Source organism: Bufo gargarizans, chromosome 9 (genome assembly GCF_014858855.1).
Source record: "Bufo gargarizans isolate SCDJY-AF-19 chromosome 9, ASM1485885v1, whole genome shotgun sequence".
Classification (NCBI taxonomy): Eukaryota; Metazoa; Chordata; class Amphibia; order Anura; family Bufonidae; genus Bufo; species Bufo gargarizans.
Genome location: NC_058088.1, coordinates 121,413,178 through 121,433,888, shown reverse-complemented (window position 1 = coordinate 121,433,888; position 20,711 = coordinate 121,413,178).

The window sequence follows — 20,711 nt, the reverse complement described above, 5'->3', positions numbered from 1 at the left end:
CTGGCACTGTGGCTGGTGGCACTGACTGATGGCTGAGACTGACTGCTGGCACTGTGACTGGTGGCTGTGGCTGAGACTGCTGGCACTGGCTGGTGACTGAGACTGGTGGCTATAGCTGAGACTGGTGGCTGAGACTGCTTGCACTGACTGATGGCTGTGGCTCTGACTGGTGTGTGTGGCTGGTGGCATTGATTATCTGCTGGGGCTGAGACTGCTGGCACTGAGTGCTGGCTGTGGCTGAGATTGTTGGCACTGACTGGTGGCTGTGGCTGAGATTGATGGCATTGACTGGTGGCTGTGGCTGAGACTGCTGGCTGTGGCTTGTGGCTGAGACTGCTGGCACAGTGCTGGCTGTGGCTGAGACTGCTGACTGCGGCTGAGACTGCTGACACTGACTGGTTGCTGAGACTGGTGGCTGAGACTGCTGGCACTATGATTGGTGGCACTGACTGATGGCTGAGATGGCTGGCACTGACTGCTGGCTGAGACTGCTGGCACTGTGGCTGAGCAAGCACACAGGGCATTTATTATTATGGATATATATATATATATATATATATATATATATATATATACAGTACAGACCAAAAGTTTGGACACACCTTCTCATTCAAAGAGTTTTCTTTATTTTCATGACTATGAAAATTGTAGATTCACACTGAAGGCATCAAAACTATGAATTAACAATTGTGGAATTATATACATAACAAAAAAGTGTGAAACAACTGAAAATATTTGCTTTTATTACTGCTTTGCACACTCTTGGCATTCTCTTGATGAAGTCTCCCAACAGTCTTGAAGGAGTTCCCAGAGATGCTTAGCACTTGTTGGCCCTTTTGCCTTCACTCTGCGGTCCAGCTCACCCCAAACCATCTCGATTGGGTTCAGGTCTGGTGACTGTGGAGGCCAGGTCACCCCATCACTCTTCTTCATGGTCAAATAGCCCTTACACAGCCTGGAGGTGTGTTTGGGGTCATTGTCCTGTTGAAAAATAAATGATGGTCCAACTAAACGCAAACCGGATGGAATAGCATGCCGCTGCAAGATGCTGTGGTAGCCATGCTGGTTCAGTATGCCTTCAATTTTGAATAAATCCCCAACAGTTTTCACCAGCAAAGCACCCCCACACCATCACACCTCCTCCTCCATGCTTCACGGTGGGAACCAGGCATGTAGTGTCCATCTGTTCACCTTTTCTGCGTCACACAAAGACACAGTGGTTGGAACCAAAGATCTCAAATTTGGACTCATCAGACCAAAGCACAGATTTCCACTGGTCTAATGTCCATTCCTTGTGTTCTTTAACCCAAACAAGTCTCTTCTGCTTGTTGCCTGTCCTTAGCAGTGGTTTCCTAGCAGATATTCTACCATGAAGGCCTGATTCACACAGTCTCCTCTTAACAGTTGTTCTAGAGATGTGTCTGCTGCTAGAACTCTGTGTGGCATTGACCTGGTCTCTAATCTGAGCTGCTGTTAACCTGCGATTTCTGAGGCTGGTGACTCGGATAAACTTATCCTCCGCAGCAGAGGTGACTCTTGGTCTTCCTTTCCTGGGGCGGTCCGCATGTGAGCCAGTTTCTTTGTAGCGCTTGATGGTTTTTGACTGCACTTGGGGACACTTTCAAAGTTTTCCCAATTTTTCAGACTGACTGACCTTCATTTCTTAAAGTAATGATGGCCACTCGACTTTGCTTAGCTGCGTTTTTCTTGCCATAATACAAATTCTAACAGTCTATTCAGTAGGACTATCAGCTGTGTATCCACCTGACTTCTCCACAACGCAACTGATGGTCCCAACCCCATTTATAAGGCAAGAAATCCCACTTATTAAAGGGAACCTGTCATGTGGATATTTGATTATAATCTAACTAATTATATACAATCATTAACTACTAAAAAGTGCCTTAGATGTATTCACTTACTGGTGTGACAGATGGTTACCTCATAATATACACACAAAGATGCCGCATGCCGCATGCTAATGAGCTGATTCGAGTCCGGCGTGAGGTCATCGAGTCCAGCGTATATTTAATTCAGAGCTATAGCCACTCCCCTGCCCACCTGCTGCTGATTCCTATGGAAACAAACTGTCACTCAGCAGCAGGTGGGCGGGGAGAGTCAGGAGCTCATGAATATTCATGACTCATCATTATCAGCTGGAGCTTTTCAATACAAGATGTTGGCAGATTGACTGGGTCAATTAAAGAAAGTGACCCAGCATTTTGCTAAGACAATCAGTCACTTATTTATGTTGCCCTTAGTTAGGACACCATAAAACTGGTGCCAGGTTCCCTTTAAACCTGACAGGGCACACCTGTGAAGTGAAAACCATTTCAGGTGACTACCTCTTGAAGCTCATCAAGAGAATGCCAAGAGTGTGCAAAGCAGTAATCAAAGCAAAAGGTGGCTACTTTGAAGAACCTAGAATATGACATATTTTCAGTTGTTTCACACTTTTTTGTTATGTATATAATTCCACGTGTGTTAATTCATAGTTTTGATGCCTTCAGTGTGAATCTACAATTTTCATAGTCATGAAAATAAAGAAAACTCTTTGAATGAGAAGGTGTGTCCAAACTTTTGGTCTGTACTGTGTATATATATATATATATATATATATATGTATGTATGTATACATAATTACTGCAGCAATACACAGCAATCTGTGTATGCTAAAGGGGAGTTCTTACTTCGGCAATTATTATATAGAAAAAGTTGAAATTAAGCGCCACGCCTCATCCAGTTTATGTATTTTTAGTTTCCACACGATCGGAGTAAAACATTTTTTTCGGGGTGGGTGCTTTCAATTTAATTAAGCAGCATATATACGTGATTACTGCAGAAATACCCACTGTGGCAGCAACCTGCCTGTGTATGTTAAGCTGAAATTGAGTGTCACGCCTCAATCATCCATTTATGTATTTTCAGTTTCCACACGGTCGCAATTAAATTTTTCTTTTGGAGGTGCTTTCAATTTAATTAAGCAGCATTTATACGTGAATACTGCAGCAATACCCACGGTGTGGCAGCAATCTACCTGTGTGTGTTAAGCTGAAAATGAGCATCATGCCTCAATCATCCATTTGTGTATTTTCAGATTTCACACGGTTGGAATTTACATTTTTGGGGATTGTTAAATGTAATTAAACCAGCATATATAAGTGATTACTACAAAACACAAGGTACAGCATGGTTGGAAGTTAAATGTTTTTTGGGACTTACATTTTATCAAACCAGCATATAGATGATAAACACCAATACACAGGCCAGCACGCAAAAGAATCTGTGAGGAATTACAAATCAGTTTTCCTTTATTTCTGTGTTCACAAACATATTTCCAATCATTTTTTTTTTTTATTGGGGACTGATTATATTCAAACCAGCTGCATATATACAATAGGGTAGCACACAAGAGTGCTAACAAATTTAGACCCAAAGCTGTTTCCCAAATTTTTTATTAAAAACATTTTTTGGGGAGGGGTTGTCAATTATATTTAAACTAGCAGCATATATACATGTTTACTACACTAAGATACAGGTCCACAACATTATCTGATGTCCAGGCTATGGAAGGGTTCCAAATGAAAGACCCAGAGCCAAAATGTGGGTAGTAGCAGCACCATCTATGACGATCAGAAGTAGTGATAGTAGAAGTAGGCAGCAGTTGTCCCTGCTGGCTTTGGAAAGGTGCAATATTATAGTTGAGGAAAGAGAGGATGAGATTGTGGATTGGGTGGCTCACTCCTCCTCTTAGTCACAGTAGGATGACATGGTGGTGACCTCAGAGTCCAACACCGTGCCATGCAGTCAGAGGTCACAGCGTTCCTCCTGCTCCTCCTCCATGCAGCTTTAAAGTAGGTTTTCAGTGGAGTCCTCCCAGTCTTCACTGCCCCCTTCCTAGAGGGGCGCCTTCCTTTTTCCTAAGAAGTGGCAAGAAAACCCAACCATGCCCTATGGCAGATATTTAAGAGAGTCTCCATGTTGATGACTTGTGTGAGAGCCCGCACCATTTGGGCTGCCCTGAGCAGGAGGTTAGGGAAGAGGCTAGTGACCCCAGGCATACCTGTAATGATGCTTTTGGTAAAAGGGGCACCTGTAGCCATGGCATTGGTGGTGGGGACAGCGACAGTGGGAGTCTGGAAAATGCAGAGCAAAGAAGGGGGGCTCAGGAGCCCACCATGATATCTCACAGTTTGATAAAAGCAGCAGGGAGGGTGAGGACAGGACCTCTGCTGGACAGGACCTGGAAGCCAGATAGGGGTGCTGAAGAAGAGGCAACATCAGAGGCCACGTACCTCCAAACAGCTAGAGCAATTTCTGCTTTGAGGTCTGGTTATACCGCTGAAACAGTTGGTGTGTTAGGTCTAAACTGTGCCAGAGCTAAGCACAGTTTGGTTGCCTGTAGCTGTGTGCTAGCAAATCCTGTATGGCAATTTTTCTCCACAAAGCGGACACACAAAACCACAGCGGTGTGCAAAATATGCAGGATTAAAATAAGCCATGGCCATTTAAACACAATTATAGATACCAGAGGTCTTTTTCAATACATGATGTGGCATCATTGGATCCTTTTGGAAAATACAACTAGCCAGCATTCCCAATTGGGACAAGTCTGTCCTTCTGTTCCTGGTCCTCTTTATGGCAGCCAACCTGCATTCCCAAGCAGTACAGTATCTATGTCATCATCATCATCACCACCTTTTTCTTCTGCTAAGATTACTCCTTGTCCTCGGTTCCATTGTGAGACATCTATAACGGAACGTTTAGTCATGAAAAAAAAAATCTCCACCAGCAATTAGCTTGCCTACAAGTTGAACAACTCCCTTGGCCAAGTTACTGGCGGTGCAGTCGTTGTAGTACCATTGTAGTAGAGCCTTGTACTCTTATATGTCAGAGAATTCTCACTTCGCATTGAACTGCACTCCATGGTGGACACCTGACGCAACTGTTGTGGGCAGGGACAGTACATGTCTGTCAAGGCCCACTGGGTCAATGTTTTTTTTGACAGGGTGAGGCAGCACCCCAGCAACATGGCAAGGTCCTTTTGATCCCTCCCACCATATTATGGGGCTGGCTCCCACAAAAGGCACATCACAGCGGAAGAAGAGCTTGCTGTCTGCCCTATAGCTGTTGGGGGGCACACAAAGAAAATCTGCCATGGAGGATGAGGAGCTACCACTACCCCTAGGTGGGAGAGCAAGAGGACAATGATGAGGATGGCACCAGCCAAAACATCCAATTGTCTCAGTGGGGGACGGACCTGGAAAGAAGTGGCTCCTCGGGCACACTGGTCAGAATGGCTGGTGTGCTGGCATGCTTATGCACTGACAGTCGTTTGGTAAACTCTAATCTGGCCTTCCTGTTTTTGAGGCTCACCAATGGTTTACATCTTGTGGTGAACCATCTGTATTCACTCTGGTGAAGTCTTCTCCTGATTGTTTACTTTGACACACATACACCTACCTCCTGGAGAGTGTTCTTGATCTGGCCATCTGTTGTTAAGGATGTTTTCTTCACCAGGGAAAGAATTATTCGGTCATCCACCACAGTTGTTTTCCGTCGTCTTCTGGGTCTTTTGATGTTGCTGAGCTCACCGGTTGTTTTGGCCACGCCTAATGTTTTTGCTATCTCTCTGATGGGTTTGTGTTATTTTTTCAGCTTAATGATGGCCTGCTTCACTGATAGTTACAGCTCTTTGGATCTCATCTTGAGAATGGACAGCAACACATTCCAAATGCAAATAGCACACTTGAAATGAACTCTGGACCTTTTATCTGCTCATTGTAATTGGGATAATGAGGGAATAACACACACCTGGCCATGGAACAGAGAAGTCAATTGCCCCATTACTTTTGGTTCCTTAATAAGTGGGAGACACATATGCAAACTGTAATTCCTACACCGTTCACCTGATTTGGATGTAAATACCCTCAAATTAAAGCTGACAGTCTGCAGTTAAAGCACATCTTGTTCATTTCATTTCAAATCCATTGCGGTGGTGTATAGATCCAAAAATTTTACAATTGTGTCAATGTCCCAATATTTATGGATCTGACTGTATATTCCATCTTGTTCTTTTGCATTATGCAGATAAGTGGCACAATGACTATCATGTAAAGGTGGATTATTGGGACATTATTTACTTATCCTTACTAACGCTATATTGATTGATGCTCCAATATCCGATAAGGGTTTGCAGGATTAATAACCCACTATATTTTTGGTATTTTTTTTAGTTTATTGTTTTTATCCCCCGATTGCTTTCTTACAGTACCTCGACATACCTTGCCTGCTGTTTCTACTCCCAAACACACAGCCCTACTGGGAGGTGTCTTTTGGAATACACCCAGCTTGTAATGTCCTATATGTATAGCTTTATATATTTTATATATATTTTAGAAACTTTTAATCGTGGATTTAATTGTTTGAAATACATTTTTTTTATCATCAGTTCCAGGTAATAGAGTGCCTGTTCCACCAGAAATTACAAAAAGGGTACATGGTTCAATCTCCCTTTTCTCGTCCTCCTTAATCATGTTAGCATGCTTATTAGGCTGCGCTCACTCCTAATGTTTTAGAGGGTCAGCTCAGCAGCGGGCCCTCACCCATAATGTTTTTGAGGGTCACCAGCAGGCCCTCAACCATAATCTTTTAGAGGGTCAGCTCAGCAGCAGACCCTCGCCCCTAAATCTTTAGATGGTCAGCTCTGCAGCTCTCACCCACAAATTGTTTTAGATGGTCAGCTCAGCAGCAGGCCCTCGCCCACAATTTATTTTAGAAGGTCAGCTCGGCAGCAGGCCCTTGCCCACAATATTTTTTAGATGGTCAGCTCAGCAGCAGGCTCTCCTCACCCCTAATGTTTTAGAGGGTCACCTGCAGTCCATCAATCATTATTTTTCGGTTTTATCGAGTGCCTACAAGTAAATATACAGGAAAGAATGTTTCCTAGCAATGTATCCTCTAAAATCGATTTTATCTTCGGTTTGGTATGTATTATTGTCAGTCTGTAAAAGTGGCTACTCAGACAGCATCGTTCCCAGCAGCGACCTGGGAGTCCAAGATGCATCCAGACATCCTCCCCATTCTGTTCCCAAACAATTTCAGTGGTGTTTCCATCAATTTCTGACCTTTTCCTATGAACCAGACACCCTCCCCTCTTCAGAGCAGGGGGTGCTTGGTTAACGCTAGGATTCTCCCATTGACTTTCATTGTGCTCGGGTGCTCGAGCAACACTATTCCCTGCCACTCCACCCAGAAGGAGGCAGGGAACTGGAGCAGAGTTCAGAACTCTTAATCCCAACCATTTTACTACATTACCCCTCCCCTCATATACTTATTAGCACCTGAATGAAGGGGTATGGTGCCTGCACCATGCAGTAAGGCCTGAATTGTTACCAGATGCAGACCATGGACAAAAATAGCACTGTTAGAAAAAAACTGACCTTTTTTCTGTCTGAACTAAACCTTTAAATGACATTGCAATGACATTTCAATTTCCTTGTGCTATACACCTGGATAGAGATAAATTCTAGATATGAAGAAGAATTGTCTTATGTAGTTACAAATGAATTCATAGATGACATATTATTGAGACAACAAAGAATATTCATCAAAGTCGTGAAAGCAGAGCATCGTCTCAGACAATTCGGCCAAACTTGCATCTGCCGTACAAGAACAGATGTCTCCCAATGTCATCCCTGAATTCATGGAAATATTTATAAGCAAAAAATAATTATGTGAAATTGCCTACAATGCACAAAATGCACATGTAGAAACCCACCACAACAAATGGCTGCTGAGCTAGTCTCAGGCTACATGGCGCTGCATGGAGGCCAAGTTCTTAAACTGACTTGTAATTAAAAGATTATTCATTAGTGTTGTCTGGTTATAACTTATAAGCATTTCTTTGATATGAATATTAAGTTCATATGTGATGTGCAGAACTCGTAAAGTATCATATGTAATGTAAAACATAGCAGGAAATTGAATATATATAGTAGATTACAATGCAAGTCAGTTCTGCTATACCCGTCCATAATCTGTAAACAGCCTTTTTAGGCCGGTCATACACAAAAACGCCCATTTGGCTGATAGCTATCACTCCCGATCCTATCATACCCATGCCCATTTGGCTCAGACTGGTAGGCATGTGTTCTCTACTAGATAGAGGGAGACAAAGCTGCTGCTAGAGTTTGACCTCATATTGATAATATTAAAATGTATTATATAATTTTTTGTTTTTATTGTGTTTAGTTTGAACAAAGTTTTCTCCTCTCCCACAAAATCATACATGTCGTTTAGATGGCTTCCAGTGAGACCAATCCCAGTATGTGTAAATATTGGCTGTGCCACCTTTGTTTGAGCCTTGATCAATATGCCTTAAACATATAGGATAGAACTAGGCCATGTTTTTGGGGTACCTGCAGAGACGGGGCTCAGCACAAGTTTTCTCCAGAGCATATGTTATTTGGATTACAAACAAAAATGTAGGATATTCACTGAAGAATCCTTAAAGGGAGATGGATAAAACAAGTATGCCATTCACCTTATGGTTGATTAGTTACATGATTTGAAAAGGATTCTGGATGTCTTTCTGCATATATAAAAAAAAGTATTAAGATGGCCCATTGAACCAGGGAATTAAAGAGGTTGTCTCACTTCAGAAAATGTAATTTATCATGTAGACAAAGTTAATACAAGGCACTTACTAATGTATTGTGGTTGTCCATATTGTCTCCTTTTCTGGCTTCATTCATTTTTCCATCACATTATACACTGCTCGTTTCCATGGTTATGACCACTCTGTAATCCAGCAGCAGTGGTCGTGTTTGCACACTGTAGGAAAAGGTTCCATCCTATGCGCACTCCCTTTTCCTATAGTGTACAAGCACGGGCACCACTACTGGATTGCAGGGTGATCGTTACCATGGAAATGAGAAGTGTATAATGCAATGGAAAAATGTATCAGGCCAACAAAGGCGACACTATGGATAATAATACATTAGTAAGTGCCTTGTAGTAACTTTCTCTACATGATAAATGCCAGTTGCTGAAGTGAGACAACTCCTTTAAAGGGGTTTTCCAAGACTTAAATACTGATGACCTACCCTCAGCTGTTTGAGAAGGCGTTCACTGCTTTCCCTAGGCCCAGTGATGAGACAACACTTAGATGCAGCTCAGCCCCGTTGGAGTGAATGGGGCTGAGCTACAATACCAAGCAGAGCCACAATGTACAACTCTGTGCTTGGTGAGCATGGAGAAGCGCCGGTGCCTTCTCAAACAGGGGTCCCAGTATCTGTTCCCCCACCGAACAGATACTGATGACCTATCCAGAGGATAGGTCATCAGTATTTAAATCTCAGAAAATCCTTTTACGGGAATTGTTTCCGCTCATGTATGGCTACTGAAGACTATCATATTGGGGTTACTTCTTTTGCTTGGAGTTGACAAACTAGTATATTTATTTCAAATTTAGGCCTAATTTATACTATTTTCAGTCCATGAGCGATTCGTGTGCACAGCACATGGATGTAGCATGCACTTTTCTTGTCCATTTTCCATCTGAGACTCATACAATCAAGTGTAAGAAAATGGAAGCCATTTGGACATCCACACTGAATGACATATGACCATTGGGAATGGCAACCTGAATCAGGCCTTACTATGTTACTATATTGCTGTGTTCCAAGATGGATTTGTAATTCAATAAAGGTGAAATCAAAGGTTAGAAGAAATGCAGATGCAAATCTAGCCTATGGGCTCATGCACACAACCGGTGGGTGTTTCGCATTCCGCATGTTGCGGAATGGAAGGAACAGTCCCATCCTTGTCCGCAATGAGGACAATAATAGGACATGTTCTATTTTTTTGTGGAACGACCATGCATACGGACACTGAATGCACAGAGAGTAATTTCTGTTTTTTTGTGGCCCCATTGAAGTGAATGGTTCCGCATACAGGCCGCAAAAAAAAAATGGAATGGATATGGGAAAAAAAATAAGTTTGTGTGCATGAGCCCTAACTAGCTAGGGAACTAGTGTTGGCCTTGGAACGGCAGGTGTTGAAGCTGTGCACACTGGTAATCATGACAAGAGTTTTTTTTACTGCCCTCACTTTTCTTCTTTGCAGACATCTGTTGATCCATGCATGACCTTCCAAAATACATATAAGTGCTCACGTCTATATAAAGCAGCAGGAATAGCCTAGACATGGCAGATTTGAAAAAGCTCTATAACTACAGTAAAACAGCAAAGCATACGGCAGTTTTTTTTTGTAATGGCATGTAGTCTTTGGTGCAATGTGCTTGGCATATGCTGACAAACATTTCAAAAGGCGCTCTTGAACCATCTTGTCCTACCTTCACTTGCACTTTTTCTCTTGTTTTATGTTTTTTTCCAGACTTTATGTCTTCCCTGTAGTGTTTCATTGCTGGAGTCACGCTGTTTTTAAATTAGACAAGTGACAAGGAGCGCCCGTTCCTCCACTATCATTCCCTCCTCCTCGTAGCTCATCAGCACTGATAAAAAGCCATTGATCCAGAACACCAATCAAAGCTGCGAGGGCTCCTCCTCAATTTGTCCACTTAATTGTGTATCCAAGGAATCTTCATTAAACATTTCAGGGTCTGCTAAGGCCTATTGATTAACATCAACCAGGGATAATTCACTTTGCATTATTCTGTAGTAAAACCAGTTTTTTATCCATCAGCCTCTCCAGGGAGTGAAATAGAAGTAATGCAGACACAGGAATTAATTGGGTGCAGGACTGATTATCATTGCATTAGTTATACTGGCAAAGCTTGTGAGTTTTCTGCTGTGAATCTTACTCAGATGATTGATTCAAGGGATTTTCTCATGTTATATTTTGTTTATAATTCAATACCAGGAAACCCCCTTGACGGCTTTGGTTTCAGTATTGTATATAGTAAACATGCTTCTTCTGCTCACACATACACTACAGCAGCAACCAGCAGCCTCACTCAAGCACTGAGAACACTTTTTAGGCTGGTTTCGCACAGCATTTACCTGCATTTTCGTGTCATTTCTGACATTTCTTATACACTCTGGAGCCAAATGTTACTTAAAAAATTATTTATATGGACCCATTGCAAAATAAGATAGGGCCACCACCACCCAGTACAAGAAAATTAACACTAGGGTTACACGGCGACATGTGTCGTGCAACATAAAGTGGATTAAAAAAAAGACTATAAAACCAATAGATGGAGCTGTTCATGAGTCATGAACAGCGCCATCTATTGGATTCAAAGTCTTGTCATAAGACTATGAATCCAATAAATGGCGCTGTTCATGAGTAGTGTTAATCGCGAATATTCTAATAATGAATTTTTATAGCAAATTTTCTATGCGAATGGTGTTTCAGCTGAAAAACAAGCAGATTCAGTTAATTTGCCCACGATTATGAAAATTAGTTTACATGGTAAAACTGTATAGAAAGGTTATTGAATATTATGTTAGAAAAATCAGAAAACTTTTTGTCACCCTAATGATAATCATCTAGGTGCGCAGGTCAGTGGCGGATCCAAAGCCTGGTCTCGGGAGGGGCACTTTCAGATTATTTTCTATCCGCCGCCACAAAACAATGGTGCTTATAGAACAGACTACACAGTGTAGAGGTATACTGTATATTGTGTGGCACAGTGTAGGCTATATGTGTATAACAAACATATTTCACATGAAGACTTACAATTACTTGGTTTGGCCCTTGGGGATCTCGGACGCCACTTCAACACTTTGGCCGGGGGCTCGGCGGAGCTGATGTGTTTTATCCTGAGAAAAATTTCATAATAAGGATTTGGAGCAGGGGCAGAGGGATAGCAGAGCAGGGAAAGGCTGGTGATGCTACTAGGGGGTCATACCATGGGGAAATAATAAAGATCCCCCCAGTAGAAATAATTCTCCTTATATTATGACAGCGCAAAAAATACCCCCTTGTAATGCCCCCATTTGAACTAATGTCCCAATAGTGCCCACATAATGTGCCAGTATAAAATACCCCTATATAGTGCCCCCAGTAAATGCCCCCATAGTGCTCCTCTCCCCCTTCCTCCTAGTGTCCCCCATAATGTACCAGTATAAAATGCCCCAGTAGATGCCCTGAGTGTCCCCCATAATTTGCAAGTATAAAATACCCCTTCTTAGTGCCCCCCGTAGATGACCCCATAGTACTCCTCTCCCCCTTCCCCATAGTACCCACCATAATGTGTCCCAGTATAAAATTCTACTGTACAGAGCCCCCATATAAAATACCCCTTCTTTGTAGCCTTAGTAGATGCCCCTATAGTGCCCCCAACAATGTGCCAGTAATAAGTGCCCCCAATAATGTGCCAGTTATAAAAGCACTCCCCCCATTATGTTCCAGTAGTAAAAGCACTGCCCCCATCATGTGCCAGTAACAAGAGTAACCCCCCAATCATGTGCCAGTAATAAGAGCCCCCTATCATGTGCCAGTAATAACAGCCCCCCCATGTGCCAGTAATAACAGCCCCTCCCCAATGTGCCAGTAATAACAGCCCCCCAATGTGCCAGTAAAAGTATAGTATATATAAAAATAAAAAAAAACACTTATACTTACCTCCATGACACAGCGATGCGATGCAGACCTCTTCCGGCCTGTGTCCCGCTCTGTACAACTCAGGCGGCGTGACGGCGTCATCGCGCCGCCTGCGTCGGCCTCTGATAGGTGCCAGTATAAAAGGTGCCTAGTGCCTGCGGCCTCTGATAGGTGCCATAGGTGCCTAGTGCCTGCAGCCTATCAGAGGAAGGGAAAGGGACACGCCTCTCCCTCCCCTGCCTCACCACAGTTATCTTTATCGCTGTCTTGAGGACAGCGATACAGATGACTATGGAGATGAGCCCTTCCACAATGGAAGCGCTCATCTCTCTGTGCCCCGCTGCTGCCCCCCACTTCTGAGCAAGGCCACGCCGCCAGCTCTGGGTGGCGTTGCCCCCCCCCCCGGATCTGCCAGTGGCGCAGGTCCACCCAAGCCATCCAACAGTTATGAAGCAACTTTGAGACTTACTGGCTCTCCGTCAGATGAGAGCTGGTTTTGAATGTCTCATAGTGCACATGGCTGCCATTGTAAGGTATGCTGACTGCATCTGTTTCATGGATAGATTGTTGGCTTGCACATACCCGACTTTTGGCATATTGCCTTTGTGTGGTTGTCTATTGTATTTCATATAGTGATGGGAAGTTAGAATCTTTTAAATGAATTGGTTCATTTGAATCAGTTCATTCAAAAGAACCGATTCATGAATTAAATCTTCAATTCACTTGCTGAGTCGGCTGATAAGCAAGTGAACCGAAGCTCAGGAGTAAAAAAAAAAAAAAAGCATCATGGGGGTGGGGAAAACTCAGGACTGGAGGGGAGGGGTAATTAATATAATTTAAATGATTGCAGATCGGGTGGGTTGGGAGGGCCCCAAAAAAAAACTGCAAAGGAAAATCACATATAGAAAATATAAAATGCCTCCAAAATTAAAACTCATGAAATGTAAAAATGAAAACCCATAAAACACCTGGTGTTCCTTACATACATTATTTTCTTGGCTTCATTAAAGATATTGTGACTGGCAGCATGCAGGTAAGGAACAAGGGTATGTCCAGCATAGTGAGACATTTCATTGAAGGGATTGTCTCATTTCGCAATTACTAAGGCCCGGCCCAGAAACAACATAGAGCACCAATATTTCAATAGCTCTCTTTGCATTGCACGAGAGCTATAGAAACAGCATAGCACAACAACACATAACACTGTTTCCCTATAGCTTTCTGTACTACACTGTTTGTGCAGCTCTTATGCACGACAATGAGAGCTATTGAAACAGCGGAGCTCTATGCTGTTTCCGGGCCGGGAGGTGATCGGGTCTGTGTCTCATCTTGCCTTAGGCCTCTTTCACACGGGCGTCATGTTTTTTGCCCGAATAAGAGGCGGGTGCATTGCGGGAAAATGCGCGATTTTTCCGCACGAGTGCAAAACATTGTCATGCGTTTTGCACTCGCGTGAGAAAAATCGCGCATGTTTGGTACCCAAACCCGAACTTCTTCACAGAAGTTCGAGCTTGGGATTGATGTTCTGAAGATTGTATTATTTTCCCTTATAACATGGTTATAAGGGAAAATAATAGCATTCTGAATACAGAATGCAGAGTATAATAGTACTGGAGGGGTTAAAAAAAATAAAAAAGTTAACTCACCTTCTCCTCTTGATCTCTTCTTTAGCTGTGGGCTGAATGACCTGTGGTGATGTCAGATCACATGCTCCAATCACATGGTCCATCACCATGGTGATGGAGCATGTGATCTGACATCACCACAGGTTAACTTTTTTTTTAACCCTTCCAGCACTATTATACTAAGCATTCTGTATTCAGAATGCTATTATTTTCCCTTATAACCATGTTATAAGGGAAAATAATACAGTGAATAGACTGTCACCTAGAAACCATGCGTGTAAATCGCACCGCATCCGCACTTGCTTGCGGATGCATGCGATTTTCACGCAACCACATTCATTTTCATGGGGCCTGCGTTACGTGAAAAACGCACAAAGAGGAGCATGCTGCGATTTTCACACAACGCACAAGTGATGCGTGAAAATCACCGCTCGTGTGCACAGCCCCATAGAAATGAATGGGTCGGTATTCAGTGCGGGTGCAATGCGTTCACCTCACGCATCGCACCCGCACGGAAAGCTCGCCCGTGTGAAAGGGGCCTAAGAGTTCTGGAATGTATCGGATAACACTGGTATAATGCTGCCAGTGTTATCCAATACATTCCAGAATTGTAAGGGAATCATAGCATCATAAATCAATATAGTGCTAGGTGAATCCCGTCAGTGCTGGGAGGTTAGGCCGGGTGCTGAGATGCGGACTCGCTGCGGGAGGATAGTTGGGAGCATCGTTCAGGTTGACATCAAAGCTGGATATAAAAATGTCTATTGCTGTCCCAAGTAAAAGGGAAATTACGGGTAGAAAAACAGGTAAATCCCGAAAATAGTTTATTGTCTTTCTCTGTAGATACGAATATTTACTTGTCATGGTGATATGCACATCATATTAGGCATCAGTGTCCATGTGCCTCTGGACTTGATAACATGATAATATTTTACAAATAATACAAATTTTTATTACAGTCCTGTTGAGGCAATTGCTTTGCAACAGACACAGCAACCAACCAAACCTTTTCCTACAATATCTACCTGGATAAGTCTTGTTGATAGGTGGTCTGAATCCAGAGCTATAAGCGATTTCATATTATGCAACTTAGCCCCTTGGTGCAACGAGGGTGGCCGAGTGACATGGCCAGGCAGTGTAGAGCTGTGAAGAGGTAGTGGTGGCACAGATAGGAATAGTAGTGGTTTACGGTGGCTGTCCTCACTCTGGCACTCCCTGGGCCATGAAGCAGTAAATGGAGGATGTCACCGAGTGATAGGTGGGGTGCCCTTGATGGTGTCCGGTTGGCAGGGTGCAAGACAGGAGGTGCAGGGCTGGTTAGTCAATGACCAGGCCGTTTGGTTACAATAAAAAAAGTATTTCTTTACTGAATAGATAGTGGGAGTAGTATTTCATACAGCACTAAAGGCACAGTTCTGAAATCGTCCTCCCGGAGACTCACTCCAAACACACTTTGCAATCTTCTAAAGTAACCACAGGCGTCCAATTCCATTCTCATTTACTCCTTCTGCAATTCTCAGGCTGAGGGGTGCAGATTTTATATTTTGATGGCAAGTCTGTCTCAAAGTCTGGTGGGTGCTGGAGGCAATTAACCTGTTCCACAAACAGTAGTCTTATTGCCACAAACAAGCAGTACCTTACTGTCTGAATCCAGCATGGGATTGATGGTTCTAAACATTCTGTAGATGTTTGTTCTCTTTCTCTCAGGACTAGTCTCTCAGTTCTCAGCTGTGGAGTCTCAGGAATAGTGCTTCCTGGATGAGGCTTTTCTTTGGGCCTGCTTGTCAGGAGTTCACACATGTAAGTCTTGTCTCCAGCTTTGATAAGCTAAGACTAACTAACCAGGAGGCTGGGGCATCCTACCAAAACTGCCAGTGTTAACAGTTTTATGTCCATACACAATTATTTGGAATACATAGTGCATAGACAGTTAAGTGAGAACATTCAATTAAAACAAATAACTTTTTGCAAACAATTAACTTTTAACAGTGATCCACTGCCCACATCTCTCATGTTAGCTGTATTTATTCCAAGGTATTTGATGATAGATTTGCTTTAAATATCCATGATTAAATACAACACATTAAAAAAAACTGTGGCCAAATGTTCTTTTTAAATGTAGATAGGGACAAGGCAAATTTAAATTAAAAATTACCATAAATAAAAAAAACTTTATTAACATAAAGACTATTATTTAAACAATAGGTAATTTAGGTCCAAAATAAATTGCGAGTGCACATAAAAGTATTGTACATTTAGATCAACAATTAGACACATAGAAAGTGCATATAAAGTTATATAGAGCCCAATGCTAACCGTACCCTGACAAAGCAGACATTCTGGTGGCAAATATTGATGACAGCATTTACTAATTTTTCAGGTCAAGATTCATGCACAGTTGATGAAAAAATGAAGAAAAATACTGGGTTGTAATTTAAAGGATAATTAATATATTTTCGCTGACCCTCTGCTTCAAGCTGCAGACATAAACCTCTTCCATGCTGTGGTTCTTCCTGGGGAACATGCCCTGAACCCCATCCCAAACCCCCTTCCCACGGTTCAGAATGGCCGTCCGCACTGCAACCCCCACCCCCCGTTTAGGATGTCCGGCGCAGCAAAACCCAGTGTACTCTACCGTTTAAGTTTTCCGGTATTAAGTTCCGCTTTAGGCTCAATACCGGAAAAAAAAAACGCTTCAGTTTTGTCCTATTCATTGTCAATGGGGACAAAACTGAACTAAACAGAACGGAATGCTGCAAAACTCATTCTGTTCCGTTTAGTTGCATTTCCAGACTGGAGAGCAAATCGCAACATGTTGTAGTTTGCTTTCCGTCCTGGGATGCAGAGGAAGACGGATCCGTTTTCTCTGACACAATCTGACACAATAGAAACATAGAAACATAGAATATGTCGGCAGATAAGAACCATTCGGCCCATCTAGTCTGCCCAATATACTAAGTACTATGGATAGCCCCTGGCCCTATCTTATATGAAGGATGGCCTTATGCCTATCCCATGCATGCTTAAAATCCTCCACTGTATTTGCAGCTACCACTTCTGCAGGAAGGCTATTCCATGCATCCACTACTCTCTCAGTAAAGTAATACTTCCTGATATTACTTTTAAACCTTTGCCCCTCTAATTTAAAACTATGTCCTCTTGTAGCAGTTTTTCTTCTTTTAAATATTCTCTCCTCTTTTACCTTGTTGATTCCCTTTATGTATCTAAAAGTTTCTATCATATCCCCTCTGTCTCGTCTTTCTTCCAAGCTATACATGTTAGGGTCCTTTAATCTTTCCTGGTAAGTTTTATCCTGCAATCCATGTACCAGTTTAGTAGCTCTTCTCTGAACTCTCTCCAAAGTATCAATATCCTTCTGGAGATAAGGTCTCCAGTACTGAGCACAATACTCCAAATGAGGTCTCACTAGTGCTCTGTAGAGCGGCATGAACACCTCCCTCTTTCTACTGGTAATTCCTCTCCCTATACACCCAAGCATTCTGCTAGCATTTCCTGCTGCTCTGTGACATTGTCTGCCTACCTTTAAGTCTTCTGAAATAATGATCCCTAAATCCCTTTCCTCAGATACTGAGGTTAGGACTGTATCACTGATTTTATATTCTGCTCTTGGGTTTTTACGTCCCAGGTGCATTATCCTGCACTTATCAACATTAAATTTTAGTTGTCAGATTTTTGACCATTCCTCTAGTTTTCCTAAGTCCTTTTCCATTTGGTGTATCCCTCCAGAAACATCAACCCTGTTACAAATCTTTATGTCATCAGCAAAAAGACACACCTTACCATCGAGGCTTTCTGCAATTTCGCTGATAAAGATATTAAACAATATGGGTCCCAGAACAGATCCCTGAGGTACCCCACTGGTAACAAGACCTTGGTCTTAATATACTCCATTGACTACAACCCTCTGTTGCCTGTCCCTCAGCCACTGCCTAATCCATTCAACAATATGGGAGGCCAAGCCCAAAGACTGCACTTTATTGATAAGCCTTCTATGTGGGACAGTATCAAAAGCCTTACTAAAGTCTAGATAAGCTATGTCTACTGCACCTCCTCCATCTATTATTTTAGTCACCCAATCAAAAAAATCAATAAGATTAGTTTGACATGATCTCCCTGAAGTAAACCCATGCTGTTTTTCATCTTTCAATCCATGGGATTTTAGATGTTCCACAATCCTCTCCTTAAGTATGGTTTCCATTAATTTCCCCACTATTGATGTCAGGCTTACTGGCCTATAGTTGCCTGATTCCTCCCTACTACATTTCTTGTGAATGGGCACAACATTTGCTAATTTCCAATCTTCTGGGACGACTCCTGTTGCCAGTGATTGGTTAAATAAATCTGTTAATAGTTTTGCTAGTTCACCGCTGAGCTCTTTTAATAGCTTTGGGTGTATCCCATCAGGCCCCTGTGACTTAGGCTACTTTCACACTAGCGTTCGGGCGGATCCGTTCTGAACGGATCCGCTCATAATAATGCAGACGGAGGCTCCGTTCAGAACGGATCCGTCTGCATTATATTAGCAAAAAAAAGCTAAGTGTGAAAATAGCCTGGGACGGATCCGTCCAGACTTTCAATGTAAAGTCAATGGGGGACGGATCCGCTTGAAGATTGAGCCACATTGTGGCATCTTCAAACGGATCCGTCCCCATTGACTTACATTGTAAGTCTGGACGGATCCGCACGGATCCGCACGCCTCCGCACGGCCAGGCGGACACCCGAACGCTGCAAGCAGCGTTCAGCTGTCCGCCTGTCCGTGCGGAGGCGAGCGGAGCGGAGGCTGAACGCCGCCAGACTGATGCAGTCTGAGCGGATCCGCTCCATTCAGACTGCATCAGGGCTGGACGGCTGCGTTCGGGTTCGCTCGTGAGCCCCTTCAAACGGAGCTCACGAGCGGACACCCGAACGCTAGTGTGAAAGCAGCCTTATTTGCATTAATTTTAGACAGTTGACTTAGAACCTCTTCCTCTGTAAAGACACATGCATCAAAAGATTCATTAGTCTTCTTTCCTAACCAAGGTCCTTCTCCTTCATTTTTCTTTGTAAAAACTGAACAGAAGTATTCATTGAGGCAGTCAGCTAGGTCTTTATCTTCTTCCATATACCTTCCTTCTTTTGTTTTTAATTTGGTAATTCCTTATTTTAGTTTCCTTTTTTCATTTATGTATCTGAAGAATGCCTTATCGCCTTTTTTCCCTGACTGAGCTAATTTCTCTTCTGCCTGTGCTTTAGAAGCTCTTATAACTTGTTTGGCCTCTCTCTGCCTAATCTTATAAATTTGCCTGTCATCCTCGTTTTTTTTATTTTTATAATTCCTAAAAAAAAAAAAAAACAATCCGTCCCCCATTGACTTTTAATGGAATTAATGATGGATCCGTCTTGGCAATACATGGTAACATAATAACATAGTATATAAGACATTTGTCCATCCAGTTCGGCCTGTTATCCTGCAAGTTGATCCAGAGGAAGGCAAAAAAAATCCTGTGAGGTAGAAGCCAATTTTCCCCACTTAAAGGGAACCTGTCACCGGGATTTTGGGTATAGAGCTGAGGACATGGGTTGCTAGATGGCCGCTAGCACATCCACAATACCCAGTCCCCATAGCTCTGTGTGCTTTTATTGTGTAAAAAAAACTGATTTGATACATATGCAAATTAACCTGAGATGAGTCCTGTCCCTGACTCATCTCACGTACAGGACTCATCTCAGGGTAATTTGCATATGTATCAAATCGGTTTTTTTTACACAATAAAAGCACAGAGCGCTATGGGGACTGGATATTGTGGATGTGCTAGCTGCCATCTAGCAACCCATGTCCTCAGCTCTATACCCAAAATCCCAGTGACAGGTTCCCTTTAAGGGGAAAAAATTCCTTCCTGACTCCATTCAGGCAATCGGATCACTCCCTGGATCAACGACCCCTCTCTAGTAACAATAGCCTATAATATTATTACGCTCCAGAAATACATCCAGGCCCCTCTTGAAATCTTTTAGTGAACTCACCATCACCACCTCCTCAGGCAGAGCGTTCCATAGTCTCACTGCTCTTACCGTAAAGAATCCTCTCCTATGTTTGTGTACAAACCTTCTTTCCTCCAGACGCAGAGGATGTCCCCTCGTCACAGTCACAGTCCTGCGGATAAATAGATGATAAGAGAGATCTCTGTACTGACCCCTGATATATTTCTCCCTTCAGTCATATTTTTTCTAAAGTGAATAACCCTAATGTTGATAATCTTTCAGGGTACTATAGTTACCTCATTACAGTTATTAATTAAGTTGCCCTCCTCTGAACCCTCTCCAGCTTTGCTATGTCTGCCTTGTTCACAGGAGACCAGAACTGTACACAGTTCCCCATGTGTTGTCTGACTAGTGATTTGTAAAGTGGTAGGACTATGTTCTCATCACGGGGATCTATGACCCTTTTGATGCAAACCATTATCTTATTGGCCTTGGGAGCAGCTGCCTGACACAGTTTATTTACAGCTTAG